General features: G+C 38.1%; 1 pseudogene; it reads left to right on the forward strand.

Moving 5' to 3' along the window:
• The first annotated feature begins 20,351 nt into the window (after positions 1 to 20,351).
• On the forward strand, positions 20,352 to 21,560 carry LOC144226763 (syntenin-1-like; annotated as a pseudogene).
• The last annotated feature ends 1,690 nt before the right edge of the window (positions 21,561 to 23,250 follow it).

Raw genomic sequence — 23,250 nt, forward strand, 5'->3', positions numbered from 1 at the left:
GAGCAAGCACCCAAGCTTCCATGGGGAGTCTAGGCCATGGCCTACTGGTCTTTTGCAGTTGTGTCTTATTTAATGTTAGTCACCTGCTCGCAAGTTACTATGTGAAAGAGGCAGGGATAAGGGCTACAGTGAGTCAGAGAATGTCTAAAGGTGTGTGTGCTTATCTGTGGAAGATTTTTTAGGTAGGGATTACCCTGAAATCCAAGGCTACAGATTATGAGGGAACCATGAAGCAAGATACTGTGAACATAACAGCAATGTAGTCTTCCAGAAGCTGAGGAGTCACACAGCAGAAAATAGTAATTCACATTCTTTATCTGATACCAAAATAATTTGAAAGTTCTTATGTCAATTAATGCTGTTGACAACTGTTGTTTGTTACAAAAGGCACACACGCATACATATGGTATATTTTTATCTAAACACCTGGTTAGTGATAATAACATTTTCTTTAGGAGGCCAAATGATGTATTTATAGTTTTGTTAATTATAAGCAGGAAGCTTAAATTCTTCATGTTATTTTCCACATATGTAGGATGAAGACATCTTTCTATGAGTATCTGTGAACAAATATCACATCTTTAGACACAAAAATCTACAGTTGTATGAAAAAGAAAAATTTAACAGCTTTTGCAAGGTCTGACTTCCAAGTACTCATTAAACATGCAAATGTGTTTTCTATTTTAAAATAAAACCCCTAATAGATTGCTTAGTAAAACCAATGTATTTGTTGGGAATAGGTTTTTACATACCAAAAAAAAAGGAGTTGGTTAAGTAAGATAGACATTATTTTACTTTCAAATTCAAGAATCTCAGCTTTTTCTTGTTTTTGTAATTTTGTCTTTCAACACAGACAGTTTTGAAGATTTTAGGCCAATTATTTTGTACTTAACCCTTCAAGGAAAAAATAGTAACTTTACAGCAGAGAAGCTTAGCAGACATGTCTTTCAATAAACAATCAAAGGTGACATAAACTTTGATGGGGGCAAGTTGAAACCATGTACCATCCCATAGGAGGTACTGAGGAAGATATAGCCTCATTTTTGTGATATATTTGCCAAAGATGCATGATATGAGTTAAAGTAGGAAGAAATGTGACATACCCAATTGAGGAACATTCTCCAAAGAAGACAGGCAAATGGCCAACTGGTATATGAAAAGTTGTTCAACATTACTCATTATCAGGGAAGTGCAAATCAAAAACACATTGAGACAGCACATCATACCTGTTAGGATTTTCATTCTCTCTCTGTCTCTCTCTCTCTCTCTCTCTCTCACACACACACACACACACACGCACACACACAAGGCTAAGTGTTGGTGAAGATGTGGAAATTGAAACCCTTGTATACTGTTGGTGGGAATGGTACAGCCGCTATAGAAAATAGCATGGCAGTTCCTAAAAAATTACTGCATAATTCAAGCAATCTTCTGGATATGTATCCAAAAGAATTGAAATCTGGATGTGAATTGGCATAGGCACTATGCAAAGAAGTATGAAGGTCCCTCATAACTCACAATAGAACCACCTCATGATCCAGCAATCCCAATTCCGGGTTTTTATGACAAAGATTTAAAAAGATTCCACCTTCTCTCTTTTCTCAGACTATTAGTTGTACTTCTTTAAAACATTGTTGAGTAGTTGCAACAGAGTTTTCAATATACATTTGAGAGGAACGTTACTTTCATTAACGCCCCCTACGTGACGGGCAGCGTGGGTGCTAACTGAGCACCTCACTCCTGCTCTAGGCCCCTTTACCACTGCTAACAGTTCTTTCGTTCCATAACCTAGAATAACCCAGTACATTGTTGCATCATTATTTTGAAAAAGGCTGTCAGATCAATATGTTTTTTAAGAAGAAGTAATTTTTTAAAAAAGAATAAGTAAAATAGATTTAATTGTACCTTCATTTACTCCTTCTTTAATGCTCACTCTTTCTTTTTGTAGTGGCTAGTTTCTGACCTCTGCCATTTCCCTTTTCTGTAAAGAATTTTCTTTAATATGCCTTGCAAGTGAGCTTCACTATAGACAGATTTCTTCAGATTTGGTCTGTGTGAGAAGGCCTTCTTCATTTTTGAAGAATAATTTTGCTGGATACAGAATTCTAGGTTTGGTGCTTTTTATCAATACTTTAAATATTTCCCTTCCCCTCTTTTCTTGCTTGTGAAGTTTCTGAAAGGAAGTTCAGTACAATTTTTGTCCTTGTTTCTTATGGGTGAGGTATTTCTTTTTTCCTCCCCTCTGGCTTTTCTTGAGATTTGTTTTTGTTTTGTTTTAATTTGTTTTTCTTTGAATATGATATGCCTAGGTGTGTATGCTCATCCTACTTGGTATTCTCTGAGCTTTCTGGATCTGTGGTTTGGGGTTTATCTTTAATTTTGGAAAATTCTCATCCAGTCATTATTACTTAAAGTATTTATTCTGCTTCTTTCTCTCTTTCTTCTTCTGGTATTACTGTTATACTTGTGTTACGCCTTTCATAATTGTTCCACAGTTCTTGGTTACTCTGTTCCATTTTTTTCCCTGTAATTTTTCTCTTTGCTTTTCAGTTTGGGAAGTTTCTATAGACATGTCTTCAAGCCAATTTATTGTTTCCTTGGTTGCTTCCAGTCTACCAAAGACATTCACATTGCTATTACCATGTTTTAAAAAAAAAAAAATAGTTTATTGTCAAGTTGGTTTCCATATAACACCCAGTGCTCATCCCCACAAGTGNCTCATAAGGGAGTTATATTGTTAATTTTACTGTTTTAAAAATTATTATTTCTATCGTTTTAAAAATTTTTTCTTTTAATTTCTACCTCACTACTTACATTACCTGACTGTCTTTGCATTTTGTTTATAAAAGAACTCTTGGTATACTATTCATAGCTATCTTGAGTTCCCAGTCTAATTTTTGCAAAATCTCTGGCAAATCTGAGTCAGGATCTGATGTCACTTATTTCTTTTTTTTTTTCTTTTTTTTTTTAATATTTTTATTTATTTCTAGGAGAGAGAGAGAGACAGTGTGAGCAGGGGAGGGTCAGAGAGAGAGGGAGATACAGACTCTGAAATAGGCTCCAGGCTCTGAGCTGGCAGTCAGCACAGAGCCCGACGCGGGGCCCGAACCCACAAACCGCGAGATCATGACCTAAGCGAAAGTCGGACGCTTAACCGACTAAGCCACCCAGGCGCCCCAAGATGTCACTTATTTCTTAAGACTGGGTTTATTGCCTTTTAGCATGCCTTGTAATTTAATACCAAAAGCTGGATATGATGTATATAGTAAAAGGAATTGGGGCAAATAGGCCATTATTATGAGGACTTGTGTGTGTCTGGCTATGAGTTATGCTGTGTCTACTACTTGCTACGGCTCTAGGTGTGGAAGCTAAAATTTTCTCTAGTTTCCCCGTGTTTGTCTCCTTTAATGTCTTTGGGTTTCTTTGGACTTCTTAAATAGGGCAGAGGCTTGCCACTCTTTCAGATGTCATGCCCACATGGGAGCCCTCTTGCTGTGGCAAGGTGAAGGTAGGGAGTAAACATTCCTATACAATGCTTATACCTCTGCCTTTCTGTGAACCTGCTCCCCTTGGCTGTGAGTTTCAAATATGCTTCTCAGAAATTTTCTCACTGCTAGGTGAAACAGGAAAGCCGGAGTTGATATTTCCCTTCCCAGAGTGGGTTGGCTGAAGTAAAGGAGTTTTCCTTGAGGGCAGATGGAGAACAGAATGTGCTGGGTGTACTTTACTGGTTACTTTCCCCAGATGTCTTTCAAATGGTTACTAAACTTTTATTCTACTGGAACTGTAAGGAGAGTGTCCTCCAATCTTTACTGTGATTACTTGGTAGAAATCCCAGAGGCAAAACTCATGAAATTGTGGGGCCCTCATAAGACTGGCTCCTTGAGTAATCTTGACATCTTTTGTCATGCTTTCTCAAGGATTATAAAGACTTTTTTTAAAGGCTTTAGCTATGTTTGTTATATAGAAGGTTTTGTTCTAGCCGAATGAAAATTATTGTTATATAAAATATGAATATAATGATGTGTGGCCCTATTAACATATGTCTCTTGATATCCATGACTTTGTCTAATGCTCTTCCACATTAAGTCAGGGCTGACCTTATCTGATCCGTACAATATGGAGCCAGTGTGTGGCTTCCAAGGGGAGGTTATTAAAGTCATCGCTGCTTCCACTTTGGCCTGTTGGGTTGTTTTCTCTGGAGAATCCAATCACCATCTTAGAGAGTTTCCATGCACAGATGACTAAAGCCCCCACAACAACCAGTACCACCTTTCCAGTGTCATTCAAACTTTCAGATGATTGTAGCCTCAGTTGATGTATAACTATAGCCACTCAAGACAATCCAAGACTTGAACAGTAGAAAGGATGAGAGACAACAAATGACTATTGTCATTCAGAGTGATTGAATATGTAGCAATAGATAAGTAATACAACATCCTGTGTCACATGGAAGGAGCCAGCATCTCTGAAGTGCTACCACACACATGATTTACCAGTAGTGAAAGGCTGACAAATTTGGCTTCAGAACCTGAGCTTAGGTGTCAACTCTTCCATTAAAGGGATGACTTTAGGCCAATAACTATTTAACTTCTCCTTGGATCTCTGACTGCAAATGAATTTAGATGTGCTTACTTATGTCCAGAATATGCCCCTTCCTCTCCACCTAATAAATGCCTACATTTATTTAAAGAACTCCCTGAAACACTATGAGGTTTTGCTATCTCTCTCTTCTTACATAAGATGTATTGAATTACTTGTGTCACAGAATTGGCCATACTCATTTAGTGGCTGTTTCTCATTACATTGGAGTAAACTCTGTGTGCTTCTATCTTATTTCTTGCTATGAAATATGCTTCACAAGGCAAGTACCACACTTACTTTCACTTTACTTGTAGTGTTTATACACCTGCTGCTGTATACTGAATACTGGTCTGTGTAAATGTGTGAATGTTATCCTTCCAACAAAGTGAGATAAAACAGAAAGGCAAGTGGGGCACCTGGGTGGCTCAGTGAGTTGAGCATCTGACTTTGGCTCAGATCAGATCTCATGCTTTGTGGGTTTGAGCCCTGCATTGGGCTCTGTGCTGACAGCTCAGAGCCTGGAACCTGCTTCAGATTCTGTTTCCCTCTCTGTCTGCCCTTCCCCTGCTCACACTGTCTCTCTTTTTCTCTCAAAAAAAATTTTTTTTAAAAATCCAGAAAGGCAAATGCTATTGTTACCCTAATTATTTTCATTACTGTTTTGTCAGTTAGAAATTTTCTCTTATCAAAAAGCATTGCTGCTTAGTTCCCTTTTAAGTCTGGAGCAAATTAAGAATTATGCTTACATGATAGGAATTTTTAAGAGATAATCCTTTTGAGACAATGAAACGTCCTTTAGCACAGAAGGATGAATCATTTTCTAATTCATGTTTGAAGCATGAGCATCTTCTATAATCTGATGCTCATGTTAGCCCTCTCATTTAGTCCTATACAAATTGGTGCTTTCATGTAGTGGGCTATGTTTGTCTTTTTGGTTCCTTTCTACAGACTAGAATCCCTTAACAAACATCAAACATTTCTTACCTTATGCTCTAAAGTAACTTATTTGGCACTATATTAATTTGCTTTGGGAGCCATGACAAAATGCCATAGAATGGGTGGCTTAAATAACAGAGTTTCATCAGTGGGTACAACATGGTCAGTCTCCGGCTGGCAGACAGCCACATCTCACTGTGTCCTCCCACGGTGGAGAGAAAGCCAGTGTCTCTTCTTATAAGGGCACTCATCCTGTCAGATCAGCGCCTGCCCTTGTCACCTCACGTAACTTTAATTACTTCATCACAGGTCCTCATCTCCACATACAGTGACACCGAGGATTAGGATTTCAACACAGGGATTTTGGGGGACACATACATTCAGTCTGTAACATTGTGCTCCTGCCTCCTCCAGATTCATGTCTTCATTACATGCAAAATACATTTATTTCAATCCAACAGCCCCGAGTCTTATCCCATTCTACCATCAACTTTGTTTAAAGTTTTTATTTAAATTCCCTTTAGTCAACATACAGTGTAACACTAGTTTCAGGTGTACAATTTAGTGATTCAACATTTACATATAATACCTGGTGCTCATCACCACAGGTGCACTCCTCCATCCCTGGTATTTATTTAAACCATTCCCCATCCACCTCTCTCCTCATAACCATCAGTATGTTTTGTATACTTAAGAGTCTGTTTCTTGGGGCGCCTGGGTGGCTTAGTCGGTTAAGCGTCCGACTTTCGCNCACATATAAGTGAAATCATATGGTATTTTCTTTGACTGACTTATTTTGCTTGGGATAATACTCTCTAGCTCCATCCAGATTGTTGCAAATGGCAATATTTCATTCTATTTATGGCTGAATTACATATATGTGTGTGTGTGTATACATATACACATATACATATATATGTATACACATATATACATACATATATCTTTATCCATTCATCAGTCAATGAACACAAGCTATTTTCATAACTTGGCTACTGTGTATAATACTGTTTTAAACACTGAGGCCCATGTGTCTCTTAGAATTAGTATTTTTGTATTCTTTGGGAAAATACATAGCAGTGCACTTGCTGAATCGACTTTAAAGTATAAAGTCTAAGTCTCGTCTAAATGTCATCTAATTCAGGCATGGGTGAGACTTGGGGTATGATTTATCCTGAGGCAAAACTCCTCTCCAGCTGTAAACCTATATACTATATTTTATATACTTCTAAAATATAATGGTGTGGGGAGTAGACATAGGTTAGATATTCCCATTATAAAAAGGAGAAAATTGGAAATAAAGGTGTGATAGATCTCAAGCAAGTTCAAAATATAGCAAGGAAAATTGCACTGTGTCTAAACTATTGAGAATACTCCTGTTTGGTTTATTTCCTGCCTTCCTGACTCACTGCGATGTTGATCTTGCCTTCTGGACCCACTGGGGCAGGGGTTATGCCCATATAGTTCTGTGAGGTGTAGGTCTTACACCCATGGGTCTACCAGGCAAGGATCCTACCCTTAAGGCTCTGGAAAGTTCCACTCCCAAATTCCAGGTGGCACAGCATGGCCTGTTAAAATCTCAATGGTGACCACAACCTTTGAAGCCCAGTAGGTAGCCCAATGAACTCTGAGTCAACTTCAGGATTATTCATCTCTTTCCTTGAAGATTAGCACATATACACAGCCAAATAGCATTATTGTCCTGTCCTGTAGGATCTAAGAAGTACAACAGCCTTCCTTCATTTTCTTCAGTTAAAACCGACACTATTTCTCCTCATATAATACCATTTTCATTCCTGATTTCTGCTGAGGTGGCTGATTAAATTTGTGGTTCAACCATACCCTTTGTGTTCTGTTTAGAACACAATCTCTCTCTCTCTCTCTCTCGGCAATGCAGATAAGCTTAAAATATTCTAAATCTCCAAATTTTGGTTCCTTTTTGCTTAACAATTCCTTCAATTCATGTCTTTCCTCTTGCGTTTTACTCTGTGGTCAGAAGGACCTAGGACACACCTTCAACATTTTGCTTAGAAATCTTCTCAGCTAAATATTCAATTTTACCATTCATGAATTCTATCTTACACTCCCCCTCCAAAAAAAATCAGAATATAATTTAGCCAAGCTCTTTGCCACTTTAATCACAAAGATTACCTTTCTCCATTTCCCAATAGCCATTCCTGATTTACATCTAAGACTCACCAGGATGCCCTTAAATGTTCCTATTTCCAGGACCATTCTGTCCATGTTATTTATATGCTCTCTAAGGACTTGAAAGCTTTTTCTCCAGCCCTTTTTTACTTTCAGAGGCATCATAAGAATTGTCTTTAACATCTGTATTTCTACTGTCTCTTCATGGCAATCTAGGCTTTTATCTTGTATACATCTCAAAAATCCTCCAGGCTTAATTTTTATCCAGTTCAAAAACCATTTGCTTCAATGAAGCATCCCACTTCATGGTAGCAAATAGAAAAATACACCAAACAACAGGGAAGGGAGAGAATTTGATTTCCAATCTTATGACATGGTTAGATTGAAACATCCAGTTTCCAACAAAAACAATGACAAAAATACAAAGCATGCAAAAAAAACTGGAAAGTGTGATCATACAAAGGAAACAATAACAATAGAAACTATTTCTGAGAAAGACCAGGTGGCAGACATACCAGACAAGACTTTAAAACTAGTGTCTTAAAAATTGCAAAATACTAAAAGAAGACATGGAGAAAGTTAAGATAACAGTGTATGAACACAATGGAAATATCATTAAGGAGACAGAAAACTGAAAAAGAAACCGATAAATTCTGAAGCTGAAAATTACAATAACTGAAATGAAAATTCATTAGAGGAATTCAAAGACAGATTTGAATTGGCAGAAGAAAGAAACAGCAAACTGGTAGATAAGACAGTGGGAAATATCAAGTCTGAGTAACGTAAAGAAAAAAAGACTACAGAAAATCAAACAGAACCTGAAGGGTCCGCAGGAGAACATCAACCAGACTAATATGTGTGTCATGGGAGTCCCAGAAGAAGAGAGAATATTTGAAGAAATAATGGCTGAAAACTCCCCCAAGTTGATGAAAGATACGAATATAAACATGCAAGAAGCTCAACTAATTCTATTAGGGTGAAACTGAAGAGTAACATTGAGACTAATAACCAAACTGTTGAAAGAGAAAGAGAGAATCTTGAAAGCAGCAAGAGAGAAGTGATTTGTCACATACAAGGAATCCTCAATAAGATTATCACAGATTTCTCATCAGAAACTTTGGAGACCAGAAGATAGTGGGCTGATATATTCAAAGTGGCTAAAAGAAAAAAAAAAGGCAACCAAAATTCCTATACTTCAAGAGTGATAGAGAAGTTAAGACTTCTCAGATAAACAAATTTGAGGGAGTTCATGACCACTAGATCTGCAAAAAATGCTCAAGGGAGTCCTGCAGGACACTGGACAGTCACTTGAAAACATATTGAGGGGCGCCTGGGTGGCTCAGTCAGTTAAGCGTCGGACTTCAGCTCAGGTCATGATCTCACAGTTCGTGGGTTCGAGCCCCACGTCGGGCTCTGTGCTGACATCTGGCTCAGAGCCCGGAACCTGTTTCGGATTCTGGGTCTCCCTCTCTCTCTGACCCTCCCCTGCTCACGCTGTCTCTCCTTCTCTCTCAGAAATAAATAAAACATTAAAAAATTAGAAAAAAAGAAAACATTTTGAGAAATAATGATCATAGCAATGGTAGGTACATGGTCACTGGGTGGTGAGAACTTAGAGACAGCCTTAAGGTGTCCTCAGCCTTTCTGGCTGAGACTTGGGAGGGCAGATCAGACAACTGGTTCTTCTCGTTACTGTGCTGGCTTAGCCTCAAGCCTGGGAAAGGGAAGCCACACCGACCTCGTTTTCCTGGTTTGCTTTTCTCAGGTTCCCCGTCCCTTCCCTCCTCTTCCTTCTCCTTTTAACCTACCCGCCCCCTTCTCCACTTCTTCCCACCAAGTTGATTTTTCTTTTGTGCAGCCCTAAACCTGTGGACGGTTGTTCCAATACGGCTTGGGGAGGAGATCGCAAAAGGCCACTGTTACATGGATGACTTCTTAAGCTGACGTATGCCAAGCATCAACTTTAAGCAACTAAATTCAGATGTTGAAGGACATGACATATTGCCAAAACATGCCGTTTGGCAAGATGACATGAATTCCCAGGAGCACATATAGGCCAGAGGAGTAGTTCCAACTCCAAAACAGGGTTCCAGGTGAGCTTCAATGACCAGCACGAGGTCAGCTGGATCTCGAATCCCTAGTTCAAGATTACAGACAGAAGATTAAATATTGCTTGTTTAAATATACTATTTGATAATACTGTTTCTGTTTAAATTTTTTTCTAAAATTTTATTTTTTTAAAGTACACAGAGAATTCTTTATTTTAAATCTGATTCCTAAGGTTTAGACCATGGAGCCCTTCCCTGGGATTCAGTTTCTTCTTAGCAGCAGTGTGTACTAGCTGTCTTGTCAGGTGAGTAGGAGGCAATTGCTGCTCTGGTACTGAAACTGCCAGCTCGAATGTGTCGGTTTCCAACATAACAGTTTTAATTCTTTCCTTTAAATACCACTCATGGTGTGGCTCTGAGGATGCAAGTATTAGGGACATAGAGAAATAACTAAAAAAGCAGGATTTATTTTCTCTTGGTTGATATAGAGATTAGAGATAATAAGGGTGCTGCCTCTGGAGTTAGGCTGCTGAATTTTCTGTACCTCAGTTTCCGTATTGGAAACAATTCTACCTTACAGGGTTGTTAGGAGGATGAAATGAGATCTTGCCTGCATATCGCATAGTTTGGTTGCTATATTATAGCAGGTATGCTATAACCATATCACCAGCTTTATTAGGGTTATCTCCATTGGTCTTTGCCTGGATGACTGTTTCTAAATTAAATAAAAAAACATATCCGAACACTTGTTTATATAAATCTTATTATCATGTTTCATTTAGTACTGAGAGTTAAGTGTCCTTATAAACTAAACTGCAAGACCCGTACTTGCCATGTAAATTTCATAACATTTTTTAAGAAATTTTAAAGCAAAATGTTCCCTAATTGTTAAACTCCTTTTGTTGTGGTTGGGAACTGTAGGCAGCTTCTGCTGTATTTCATTACTAATGAATAGTTCAAACAAAGTATTAGTCAGTGAAGAAAGAAATATAATATTTAATTCTTAATCTAGAATTTTGTTTCTTTAGTATGACTTTTTCTTTTATTCTCTTCTGATCCTTGTGCTCACACAGTGGTGTAAAAAGTTGGAAATTTGTGAACTAACCATAAAATGTATATTGTTTAACTTCTTTTGCAAGGAATTTGAATAAGGCTGACATTTTTATGATCCAATTAAGTTAGTGACCTGAACCACCTGGCTATAATTTCTTTGGAAAACTATTGTAAGCTTTTTGCTTGGTAATTTGATTGGCCATGTAACATTTTAAGAAGTTTTGTTTTCTTTTCTCTTGGGAATAGAGAGCCACAGATGAATAGTATAAACTTTTCAAGGTAAAGAATACTTATGAGCTGACAAAAACCAATGCTGACTGTGCCAAGATGTTACACTAACAGAAATTCTTACAATTTGGGTAAGTGGCTGAGGCTATGTTTGTTTGAAAAGCTGGTTACACACACACGTAATTGGTGTGTACTTTAAAGTAATGACTTACAGGTTGACTGTCAACTTATCCAAATACTGAAAGACTCTTCGTTCTTAATTTATCTTGACTTTTAGGCTTAGTTTGGAATAGCTAAGAAATTAGCAAAATTGATATTTTTTTATGGTTTCCTGAAATTAAATCAAATGTGGTACAAAAATTAGCACCACCTGGTAAGGCAGAACAAAATTTTAAATATTCTTCATTGATATGAATAATTTAATAAATTATTAAATGAGAAAATAAATTTATTTAAATAGAACCTGAAAACTAAAAACATAGAATAAAATAAAATAAAACCAAAAAAGACAAATTCTCAGAGACTTGCAAATATTTCCAAACTGTTACCTGTTCAGATTTATGTAGACAAAACATCTGGACATTTGGCTTGTAAAGCTTTTCAACTCTATATTTGTGTTAGGTGAACAGTATTTTTTTTTAAGTCCCAGGATTATAAATGGCTTATCCTTTAATCTTGTTGAAAGAGATGCTGCACAAAAAAAAAAAATAAATAAAAGCCCCAGGAATAAATATGAAATTCAGCTGATTGTAGCATTTTGTTAGATTCTGTTTTACTTTAGGAACCACATCCACAGTACAGTGTGAGTAATGTAAGCAAGGTGTAAAGCAGTATGTCCAGGCTCATGTTATTTTTGATAATAGTCTGTCTCTCCATTCATGTCCATATATCGATTCTGTGATTTGTAAAACAAATTGAGAACAGTTGTTTCATGAGTGGGATTATATGGGATATTTATTTGTATTCTGTATTTCTCTCTTTTTAAAGATATTTTATTTTGTATTTCCAGTTTAGACACCTTCACTAAGCTGCTGGTATGTGTTTCCGTATACTGGCATTGTATAATTTATTATTTGCCTAACTTGGAAACCCCATCCAAGGCTCCAAGAGTTGGAACCCTTTGTTCATTTGTATCTTGTTATCCAATCTTAGAGCACTGTGATCTGTTTAAGGATTTAAACCTCCTCACCTGCTTAATAGCTTTTATATATCAGATTTAAGAGTTGACACATAACCTTGATTCCTCTAAATGAAATATTAGATATTATTTCATGTAAATTACTTTGATTTGGGCCAATAATATTCAAGAATTATTTTTCTCTTAAATTCGTTTTCATATTTCATCCATAGAAAAAAAAGAAGAGGCAATTATAAGACAAATTTTATTTTATATGTATTCCTAGGGTAGAAATAGTAATAACAATCTAAGATGTAACTTTTGATACATAAATGAGATATAATCAACACTAGACAGGATAAAAAAGTGCTAAAATATGTTAATATCAATGGTATTAATATACCATTTATTGAGCACTTATTATGTGCCAGGTAGTTTACATACCTTATCTCATTCAATCTTGAAACAACAATTTATTAGGTACTGTATTTTGCAGATAAGGAAACAAAGAAAGAGAGGGTTACTTGTCTGTGGTCTCACAGTAGTAAGTGCAAGAGTGGGGACTCAATCCCAGTCTTCCTGATTGCAGAACCAAAATTCATTTCATTGTGACATCATTTGCCTTAGGATCTTGGTAGAATTTGCAAAATAAATAAAACTGTAGATGATGATATTTTTTTCTAACTGTAACTCACAGATAAGTATATATTTGAAATGAATGTGTTTTTGAAAAGTCACTTGTGATGTATTTCCTTCACTGCAAAGCCCAGATGGTGGCATCAGAGCTTTAAAAAGCCTGCTCTATGAGGAGGATAAGTCCCAGGCTGTAGGAGGAGAGCATGGTGCATTGTGCTAGCTCATTCACATAACCGCAAGACTACTTTGTTTGCTTTTTCATTCTTGACATTAAAACAACTGATATTCACCAGATCAAAGAGAATTATAGCATAAATCAATTTTATATTTTTTGGACAAGGCTTTAACTTTGAATTTCTAATAGAAAACCAAGAAAAATGTAACTCTTAATACTCCAGAATGTAGTACATTATGCCAACAAGCAAAACTATCCTTTTGTGATGTTTTCAGGGAAAGGCAGTAAATTAGAATTAAGATCATCAACCAGTGTGAGTTTGATTAGAATTATATTTGTTGAGGGCGCCTGGGTGGATCAGTCAGTTGAGTGTCTAACTTCGGTTCAGGTCATGATCTTACAGTTTGTGAATTCAAGTACTGCATTGGGCTCTCTGTTGTTAAAACAGAGCCCATTCTGCTTTGGATCCTCTGTCCCCCTTTCCCTCTGCCCCTCCCCTGCTTGTGTACTCTCTCAAAAATAAATAACAAACATTTTTAAAATGTTTAAAATTTAAGAATTATATTTGTTGAATGAGTGAAATGAAGTACTAAAAATATTCTTTGCCATTTTATTGCATAAAAAGATTACAAAGTTTGGTCAGCAAGATTTTTTTTTTTTTACATTTTAGATACTAATGTAGCCAAAGATAACCCAAAGATCAGAATTTAGAATATATCAGAACTTGAGTTTCTCTTTCCCTATAAAAGGCAGTAAACAATTCTTAGTTTCTAGGTGCTGTCTGCACTAAGGCATCCTCAAAGTTGGTAGTGAGGCTGAGGAGCTCACCAGGGTAAAATGGTGGCCTGGTATTGACTTGCGGGCAATGACTGGTGAGATTACAGTGTGTACCAACTTTCTTACTCTCCAGAGAGTGAACAAAATTAAGAGGCTGTATCACATCAATATAATACAACTAGAAAGAGATCAGTTCTGGTTGCTTAGAGAAAAACATAGGAACTCTACTAGAACAGAGTCTTGAACCTCAAGTCTGAGAAATGGCAAGCAGACCCAGAATTATTTATCAAGGATATCAGCCTTGATTACTACTACAAGTATTTAGCGTAATACTTGGCACATAGTAGGCACTCCAAAACTATCTTTAAAAAATAATGAAAAAAACAAATAAATGGCTTCAATGAATGACTTCATTTAAGTTTTGCTCCCAAGAATAGAAACTTGAGATTCTACCTTTTTGAGGAAAGGTATAGAAAAAATAAGTAGATAAGGATTTCAGAGAAATGATTATGTGTTCTGTAAAACAAAACACTCATATCAAATTTTGAAAGAATAAAAAAGTCTAAAAATTATAGTAAAAGAAAAACATATTTCATGGCATTATGTAGAATTCTACATATGGGAACTCTGAGAAATTTCAACCAGATTTATCCTAATGGTAATCCTGTGTGGGATTGAAAACCCATCTGCATTCATGTTCTGCCTGTTACTTTTTTAGCTGCCAATGGAAGCAATGCAGATAAATCTTTATTTTCTTTCATCGAAAGTTGAGACTATTTAAGGTCATTCAACTTTTCCCCAGACTGTTTCCAGGTTTCCTCAAACATTCCTAGAATGTTATAGCTTCTGTGACCCCATCATCCTGGTTGTCATCCTCAGGATAGACTCCAAGTCATGAATATCCTGCATAAAGTTTACATGAGCCACAGCTGAAGGCTCCAGAACTCCAGATGTAACTGGATTTGTATGTATGTATGTTTGTTTGTTTGTTTTTCCCCCATTTGCTCTGTTTCTCTCTCTTTTCTCTATGCTGTTACTCTCTCTGCCAAGAATACTCTCCTCCTGCCCCGCTTCCTGTAGTTAAGGTTGTCATTGGGGATCCTTTAATGATCAGGATTAATTCAAATCCCCTTATATACTTCATAGTTTCCTGTACTTATCTTTTTATTAATTTTATTATCATAGAAAATTTACTTATTTGCATTTGTGATTATTTTATTAGTACATATTTTTCTCACTAGACAGTATAATACGCGAGGGAAATGATCATAATTGATTTTGTTCATATTTGCTGTCTTGTGGCTAGTACAATAACTGATGCAGAGGCAATAAACAGTCATTATTCATTAGTTTAACTAATAATCTGGTAACTAAACTTCTGATACCATAGCATAAAGTGAAATTTGCTTTGCTTTTCCCCAAGCATTGTTGATTTATTTTTAGTATGGGTTCCCTAAAAGTAACAGTGGGATTTTCACGAAATTTTTTCTTTTGAAACTGAAATAACACAGTCCATTAAATGGTGAGCTAGAATCCCAACCAAATCTAGAAGATTCTGGGGCTTTTATTTCACACTGAACAAAGTGTTTTCCTCTCTAGAAGGAGGGACTCTAGGTGCTACTGTAGATACTTGATGGAATCTTTGATAGTAGATACAGTTTTCACCAGTAAACCCTGTGTGTGTCTCACTCATGCATATGCACATGAAGCCCAAAAGTCAATAAGTAAGACTCAAAATGTTTCTGTGATGGGCTTGTCAGTTGTGGTGAGCTGCGATCATTTGCAAACTCTGGCCAGGGGGCCACAGAGGATGCCTGTCACACTGCTACAGGCCCCTATTCCAGACAAATCTCATGTGAGATGGCAAGAAAGGAGACAGCATGCGGCATCTGCTCTAGGGGAGAGCTCAGCAGTATAAGAACAATCACGCCAGGTTTCGTTTTCATTTTTACTTTTTAATTGTATTTTTAAATTTATTTTTGAGAGAGAGAGAGAGAGTAGGGGAGGGGCAGAGAGGGCAGGAGAAAGAATCTGAAGCAGACTCTAGGCTCTAAGCTGGATATTGGGTATATAAAAACTTTCTGCATTATTTTCACAATCATCTATACATTTAAAATTGTCCTAAAATAAAGATATTGTTAAGAATTCATCACAGGCATTTAATGGGACGCCTGGGTGGCTCAGTTGGTTAAGTATCCGACTTCGGCTCAGGTCATGATCTCATGGTTCATGGGTTCAAGTCCCACATCTGGCTCTGTGCTGACAGCTCAGAGCCTGGAGCCTGCTTCAGATTCTGTGTCTCCCTCTATCTCTGGCCCCTCCCCCCACCCACTCGTGTTCGGTCTCTCTCTCTCTGAAAAATAAACATTAAAAATTTTTTAAAAAGAATTCATCACCTGCATTTATTGACTACAGTACATTTATTCAAAAAGCACCTTTGGAGGTGACACCGGGCAGACACCTACAGTCTTTGCTACCAAGGGTGCCATAGTCTACACCAAAGCTTCCCCTAGTCAAAGGAACAGCCCAAAGCCCTTGAGACCAGAGCCCTTGCTGTGGTGAGACCTGCCCTTGGGGCCTGACTTGCCGTTGCCCCACACTCTCTGGGATTGGGAACCCACAAGTCCTCACCATCTACAGAACCGTGCTGATGCTGTGTTGCTGCCCAACCCCTGCGTCCTAAGTCACGATTTTGACCTGCCATTCCTGGGGCTGCACTGGGGCCGCACCTCGCACCCTGGGCCCAAGTCACTGCTGTGTCCTCATTCCTGGGCCCATGCTACCACTACCTCTCACCCACAGCCCCAGACCTGAGCCCAGGTGGTGAGCCCCAGAGGCTCAGTGGTGGTCTACACACTCTTGGATCTCTCAGACCAGCTCCACCACTGCAGCTACTGCTCTTGTGCCCCGAGTCCCAGATGCCACAGCAGCTCCATGCACCCCTTTCTCCAGCTCCACTGCCCCTCCGAGTGAACTATGCCTAACCCAATGACAAGAGGTTCGCCTCAGCTTAGCTGTCACCTCCACGGAGAAAAAGGAGAATAAGACCTCAGAAGCCTTTGCCTCCAGAGACCCCAATGGCCCTTGCTTCTGAATGTCCAGCACACTCCCCTAGGACCCCTGCACTGTTCCCCAACACTGACCCCAGTTCACAGAGCTGCACTGTACTGCCATGCTCTCCTCAGAACTAGAGACTCTGGCCCCTCCCCCACCGCCACCTCTTCAAGCTGGTGTCTTCCTGCAGGTGCAAGTTGTTCCCTACCAGGGCTAGTGCCAGAGGTCAGAAGAGGTCCTGCTCCCTCAACTGCACAGACGTGAGATGATTTTTGTTTCTCGGGACAATGAGGACTAGATATTAGCTGTAACTCTTACATGATGACTTGGGTGTGTTCTGATGACAGGCCTTTCCAACCATCAAATGACAGAATTCAGAGAGTGAGTCCAGCATTCTTCTGAATATGTCAGCATCACTGTAATGATGAAAATTCGGAAATACCTCAAGAGTTACAGCAGAAAGAGGCAGGGAGATTATCTTGTCCCATAAGTTGCAGAAATGGAGCCAAATTGATGTAAGCCCTCATTATAAATCATTCTTATTGGGAAATTTAGCCATTGGCACCATTTCTAATTCCCCAGGTTCTATATCTAACACACAAAGATAGGAAGCTTATTAAAAGAAGAAAGAGCATCCATAGTCCCTTTAATGTAGGCCAGTGGAAATTTGGAAACTGAAAGATATCTGAAATGCTGTTCCTTTATTCTCATCAAAATGCATCATTGTGGACACATAGGACATAGGAACAGAGCATTTACTGCTGACTGAGTTTAAAATTACAGTCAGTTTCTTTGATGTTTGCTTGGGGGTCTGAGAAGTATTCTCAGAACTAAAGGCAATTGCTGTAAATCATATAAACATTGGTCTAATGAAGAGAAATTACCATAATGTTGCAAACTCAAAAAAGATAAATATATATATGCAATATGTGCATGTTTTTTTGATTAGAATAAATCAACTGCCCCATGTGAAGGGAAGGCAGAGGTGCAAAGGGGTCTTCAGCCCACAGCTGTGCTTCTGAAGGACAAACATGGTAGATGGACATAGAGAAGAGAAGCAGAGACCAAGACTTCAAACATCATTATAGGGCTGGAAGTGTTCTTGGCACAACCCTCTGGCAGGGTACAGGTGTGTCTCTCTCATTTTGCATCATCTTGAATGACTTAAAAGGTTTTTCTGATTTACTACAAATCCATTTTAAACAGCCTCCTGCTGTACTGGGTGAAAGGAGAAAAAAGATATTAGCTCTCAAAATGAGATCTAACAATGACAAAGAAACCACCCAACAAAACTGCAGGCCTGGGAGCCAGAACTCAGTCTCAGGTTTTCCCTACTGCTGATTTGGCTCTGGAACCCTGAGCACACTCCAGACTTCTCTGGGACCCTATTTAATGTATCTGTGACAAGCTGGGATAAGAATAGAATACATAGATTATCCTTTACAGGTCCAAGATTGTACATGACTCTAAGTTGTGTAATTATAGTTTGGGAAGTACAGAGTTGCCAGAAGAATGAACTCATTTCCAGGTAGGTGGAGAATCTCTGACCAGCAACTCTGGGGTCAGATGTATGATGTCCACTCCTATACAAACAAAAACATGCATAGAAGGATGGAAAAAACTCCATTTAACTCAACATAAAAACAGCACATAGAAATGATTGAGACCATCAAATGGCTGTATCCAGGAAAGCCAAACTAACAAAGCATCATAAACTGTCCTATCCTGTTTCTTCAGGTGGACAAAAGGACTTCCTGACACTGGTGCTTGTTTCTTTGAGAGAAACTGACAGTTGATATTCCGGGCTCCAGCCATAGGAACTGAAGCACTACAGTCAGCTCGTCATGTTTGTAGGACTTACTCTTCTCAAGTTTTCCTGCCAATTTGTTAGAACATATTTTTTGATTAAAGCTGTGTTGAAATTATATGCCAGCTGCCAAACTATTTTCAAATCAGCTTGTAAAGTTTTCACTCCTACAGCACATATTTTTCCTGTGAGGATGCATAAAATCTACGATTTGCAACCATGAGACCTATCGTTTAAAATATCTGCACTTATAAGCCACAAAGTATAATTTTCCATAAAATAAATGCTAGGTTGTCATTTTCTTTGAAAGTATCCTATCAGTCAAACAACTGTAACAATGTGGTTTTTGAAATAGTCTGTAAATTAAGTCTTGGTAGGTCAACATTATGGAAACTTTAGGTCCAAATATTCAAGCACGTAAGGCAAGATATGACACATATACCAGAAAATGACTTCCCTCAACCTTCAGAAGATACTTGTCCATCTCAGAGACCCTGTTCACACTAGTCTAGGGCTAAAGATGTTTTCCACATGAGCCTCTGAATCTGTCTTCCTTTTTTCTCTCTGGCTCACTTTAAAATAGGAAATGACACCTGCTTCCCAAGCCATAAGAAGGCAGGCAACTCTGGGGACACAAAAAGGCCTTGGTGCTGTCTTCCCTTTCCCAGGCTGCCAACCTTGGCACGGGTTCATAGGTTAGATACTAGTCCACTCCTTGTACTTACTCCCTGAGTTATTCTAGCCACATGAGATACTACCTAAGAGTGGCTGAATCAGCATACATCTCATTGGACAGCTCTCTGTGACAGCCAGTATCGTCTTGCAAGCACACATGTGAACCCAGTTCCTGTGGCCGTGGCCTCAGCAGAGAGGTGCAACATTTGTCACAGTCCTTTGTGCATGAAATCACATCCTTGAATGTCTTTATGAAACATGTGCCCATTATAATTTCTGTAAAGTTTGACACAGTCAATTTATTCAGATGCAGTGGTGAGTTTTCTCCAGGGGCAAACATTACAAACATTTTAAAGAATAATTTTCTAGATTCCTATATGAGCTTAGATAGAATGTATAATTGGATAAAAATGAGATTATACCATAAAGGATGTTCAGTAGTCTGATTTTTAACTTAAAGTATAGAATTTAAAAGTTTCTATTATAAATAAATATACATCTACTTTGTTTCATGTTTACCACCCAGCCTTCTAATAAACATTTAGGTTATTGCCATGTACACAATTGAAATAAATGATGTACTTGTAAAAAATATCAAATATTCATTTAACACTTAATACATATAGGTTTAATTATTATTAATTTATTTATTTGTAAATGTCATTAATTATTTTAAGTTCCAAAACTGTATATACTTGTATATATATACCTGTATATACTCACAGAGTATATACCTATAATTAATGTCTTCAAGTTCTACTTTTCTCAAATTACTTCCAGTAAGTTCAGAAGTTTTTTTAAAAAGTTTTTTATAGTTTTTATTTATTTTTGAAACAGAGACAGAGCATGAGCAGGGGAGGGGCAGAGAGAGAGGGAGACACAGAATCTGAAACAGGCTCCAGGCTCTGAGCTGTCAGCATAGAGCCCGACGTGGGGCTCAAATCCACAAGCACAAGATCATGACCTGAGCCGAAGTCGGACGCTTAACCAACTGAGCCACCCAGGTGCCCCATCAAAAGTTTTTTTTTTGTTGTTTTTTTTTTTTTAAGCCAACAGTAGGTGCGACTCTTCTCTCATCTGCTCTCAGAAGTCTGTGCCAGCTACTTGGAGGAAATGGCAGTGAGCAGGCCTTGGGACCTAGAAAAAGTCCTGCAAAAATGTCTCAACCCATCTCTTGAAGACCTGCAAGTAGACAAAGTAATTCAGGCTCAAACTGCCTTTTCTGCAAATGCTGCCAAAGCAGCAATTTTGTCTGAAGCTTCTGCTCCCATCTCTCTAGAAGGAACTCTCCATACTAAACTGCATCCAGAGCTCTCTTAGTACACAGCCCGAGTTTTAATGAAGAAGAAATCTGTGAAAATACAGCCTTGGTCCCTGGAGCATCAGTTCAGGGGTAGCTGGTAGCAAGACCTTCCAGAAGGAATTTGGTGGCTCCTGTAACTGGCAACAATGTTGGAATTTGTAGAGCAGAAATGAAGCAAGGGTTTTTGGAAGTCATTTTGTGTTAAGGATCAAGATGGGAAAATTAGGCTCAGGCTTAAATCAATAATAATGGTATATTCGTTCAGCTGTTCCAGGCAAAGTCTCCAGCCTCATTGGTTGGTCTGAGATTTAGAAGCCAAGTACTTGGAAAACTTGGCTTGGAAACGTTTGGAATCAGCTCGGAAAACTGTACAGAGGCTGGAGCTTGGTGATGCACAAGGTGCTCAAATAGGCCTTTGGAGAGAAGATTACTGACTGTTCCATCACAGACCCTTTGAACGCACAATTGCCATGCATAAGGATAGTACTGGACATGTTGGCTTTATCTTTAAAAATGGAAAGATGGAGATTGAGTGGTTCAGTCAGTTAAGCATCCGACTTAGGCTCAGGTCACCATCTCGCAGTTAGTGAGTTCGAGCCCCATGTCACGCTCTGTGCTGGTAGCTCAGAGCCTGGAACTGCTTCAGATTCTGTGTCTCCTTCTCCCTGCCCTGCCCCCACTCATACTCTGTCTTTCTTTCTCTCAAAAATAAACATTAAAAGTTTTTAAAAAATAAAAATGGAAAGATAACATCCATAATGAAAGATAGTTCTGCAGCCAGAAATGGTCTTCTCACAGAACATAGCATCTGTAAAGTTCATGGGCAGAATGTCATTGGATTGATGGACTCTGAAACTATAAACATATTGTCAACATGAGAAACTATAGTTACCCTTGGAATCATGCTTACTTTTGTCTTTGAATATATTATTCAAGTACAATATCCATTTTATATTATTAAATGTATGGCACCTAGCATTATGAAAAGCCTGATGCATCACACTATTCCTGAGGTTTAAAAATCATGTCACAATTGAGGGGTGCCTGGGTGGCTCAGGTGGTTAAGTGTCTGACTTCAGCTCAGGTCATGATCTCATGGTTCATGGTTTTGAGTCCTGAGTCAGGCTCTGTGTGAACAGCTCAGAACCTGGAATCTACTTCGGATTCTGTGTCTCCCTCTCTGCCCCTCGCCCACTCATGCGGGCGCATGAGCGTGCTCTCAATCTCTCTCTCTCTCAAAATTAAATAAACATTAAAAAATCATGGCACAGTGGAAACTTCACTGGACTTCTCCAGTTTACTTCTTGGTGAACTTAACTTTATATTATGTACATGAAGCATTCTGAGAGCTAGACAGTATATGCTTACAAAGAATATTTTATATTATGGCTGGAATCTTACTGTTTTGATTGTTTATCTTGTTCATACTCCAGGATCATTGTAGTCTTATCCTAGTTTTACAGATGTAAAAATTTGGATACATTTATTGATTTTCATTGAAAAGTTTCTCTGGAAACCCAACGCTTTTACAAGCTGTTATGATTACAATGACTGATACAGGCTTAACTCTGTGTTAGAAACAGTTACCTACAAATCTAGTGGTGTTTATCCTACAAATCAAGTGGTGTTGCTCATGTTACTTTACTTCTATCATATAATTGCATTTTAATGTGTTACCATAGTACATATAGAATGACTGCTTTTATTTTATTTTTTTTAATTTTAATATATATTTATTTCTTTATTTTTGAGAGACAGAGAGAAACAGAGCCTGAGTGGGGGAGAGACAGAGAGAGCAGGAGACACAGAATCTGAAGCAGGCTCTAGGCTCTGAGCTGTCAGCATGGAGCCCGATGTGGAACTTGAACCCACAAACCATGAGATCATGACCTGAGCTGAAGTCGGAAAAGCTTAATCGACTGAGCCATCCAGGAGCCTCTAGAATGACTGCTTTTAATGTTTGTTTTTTAGTTGTGAGTGTGTGTGTGTGTGCATGTGTGTGTGTAAAACACCTATTAAGTACACTGGTTTCATTCTATGTAAGCATTACATAGTGTATGTTGGGTGCAAGGGATTGTGTTGATAATCATTAAATTGTAACTACCTTTACTTAACATGCTTAAACTATCACTTTAACTGTTAAGAATGTAGAATTAAAGCCAAAATACAACTACTGCTGCCTTTCTAAAACCCAGAATGCAGTTCTATATTAAATGGAAATGTCCACTAGACCAGAACAATTTAATGGTACATTCTGAGCTATGGCATAGCTGCTTAGTTGTATTTGAGATTTTCTAGTCATTGTGTCATGGAAAGTTTTTTCTTCTAAAGGTTACCAGTATTACTTTCTGATAAATGAATCACTATATAGCAAATGTAAAACTTCTTATACCAACTAGGACAAACTTTTGACTCCCTTTTTTCATTTGTAGACTAAGTGGAATAGTATCTAATTTTGTCATTTACTCTTAACATTATATAACCCTGCTTTGGGGTGGTCTTAGGATGTTTTTCAGGCAATTTGTTCCATTTCCTGGCCCCTCCATACAAACAAAATGGTAGTGACTCTTTATCCTAATTTTTTTTCTTTTTGGTTTATGCCGATTCCATTTTAATTAAATATGTATGTACAAATAAAGTTAGAAAAACAACAACTTAGCTTTTCCTGATCCACTATTCTACTTTTAGCTACTTTCCTGGCATTTGCTT

The sequence above is a fragment of the Crocuta crocuta genome, unplaced genomic scaffold (assembly GCF_008692635.1).
Source record: "Crocuta crocuta isolate KB4526 unplaced genomic scaffold, BGI_CrCroc_1.0 scaffold750, whole genome shotgun sequence".
In the NCBI taxonomy this organism is placed as follows: Eukaryota; Metazoa; Chordata; class Mammalia; order Carnivora; family Hyaenidae; genus Crocuta; species Crocuta crocuta.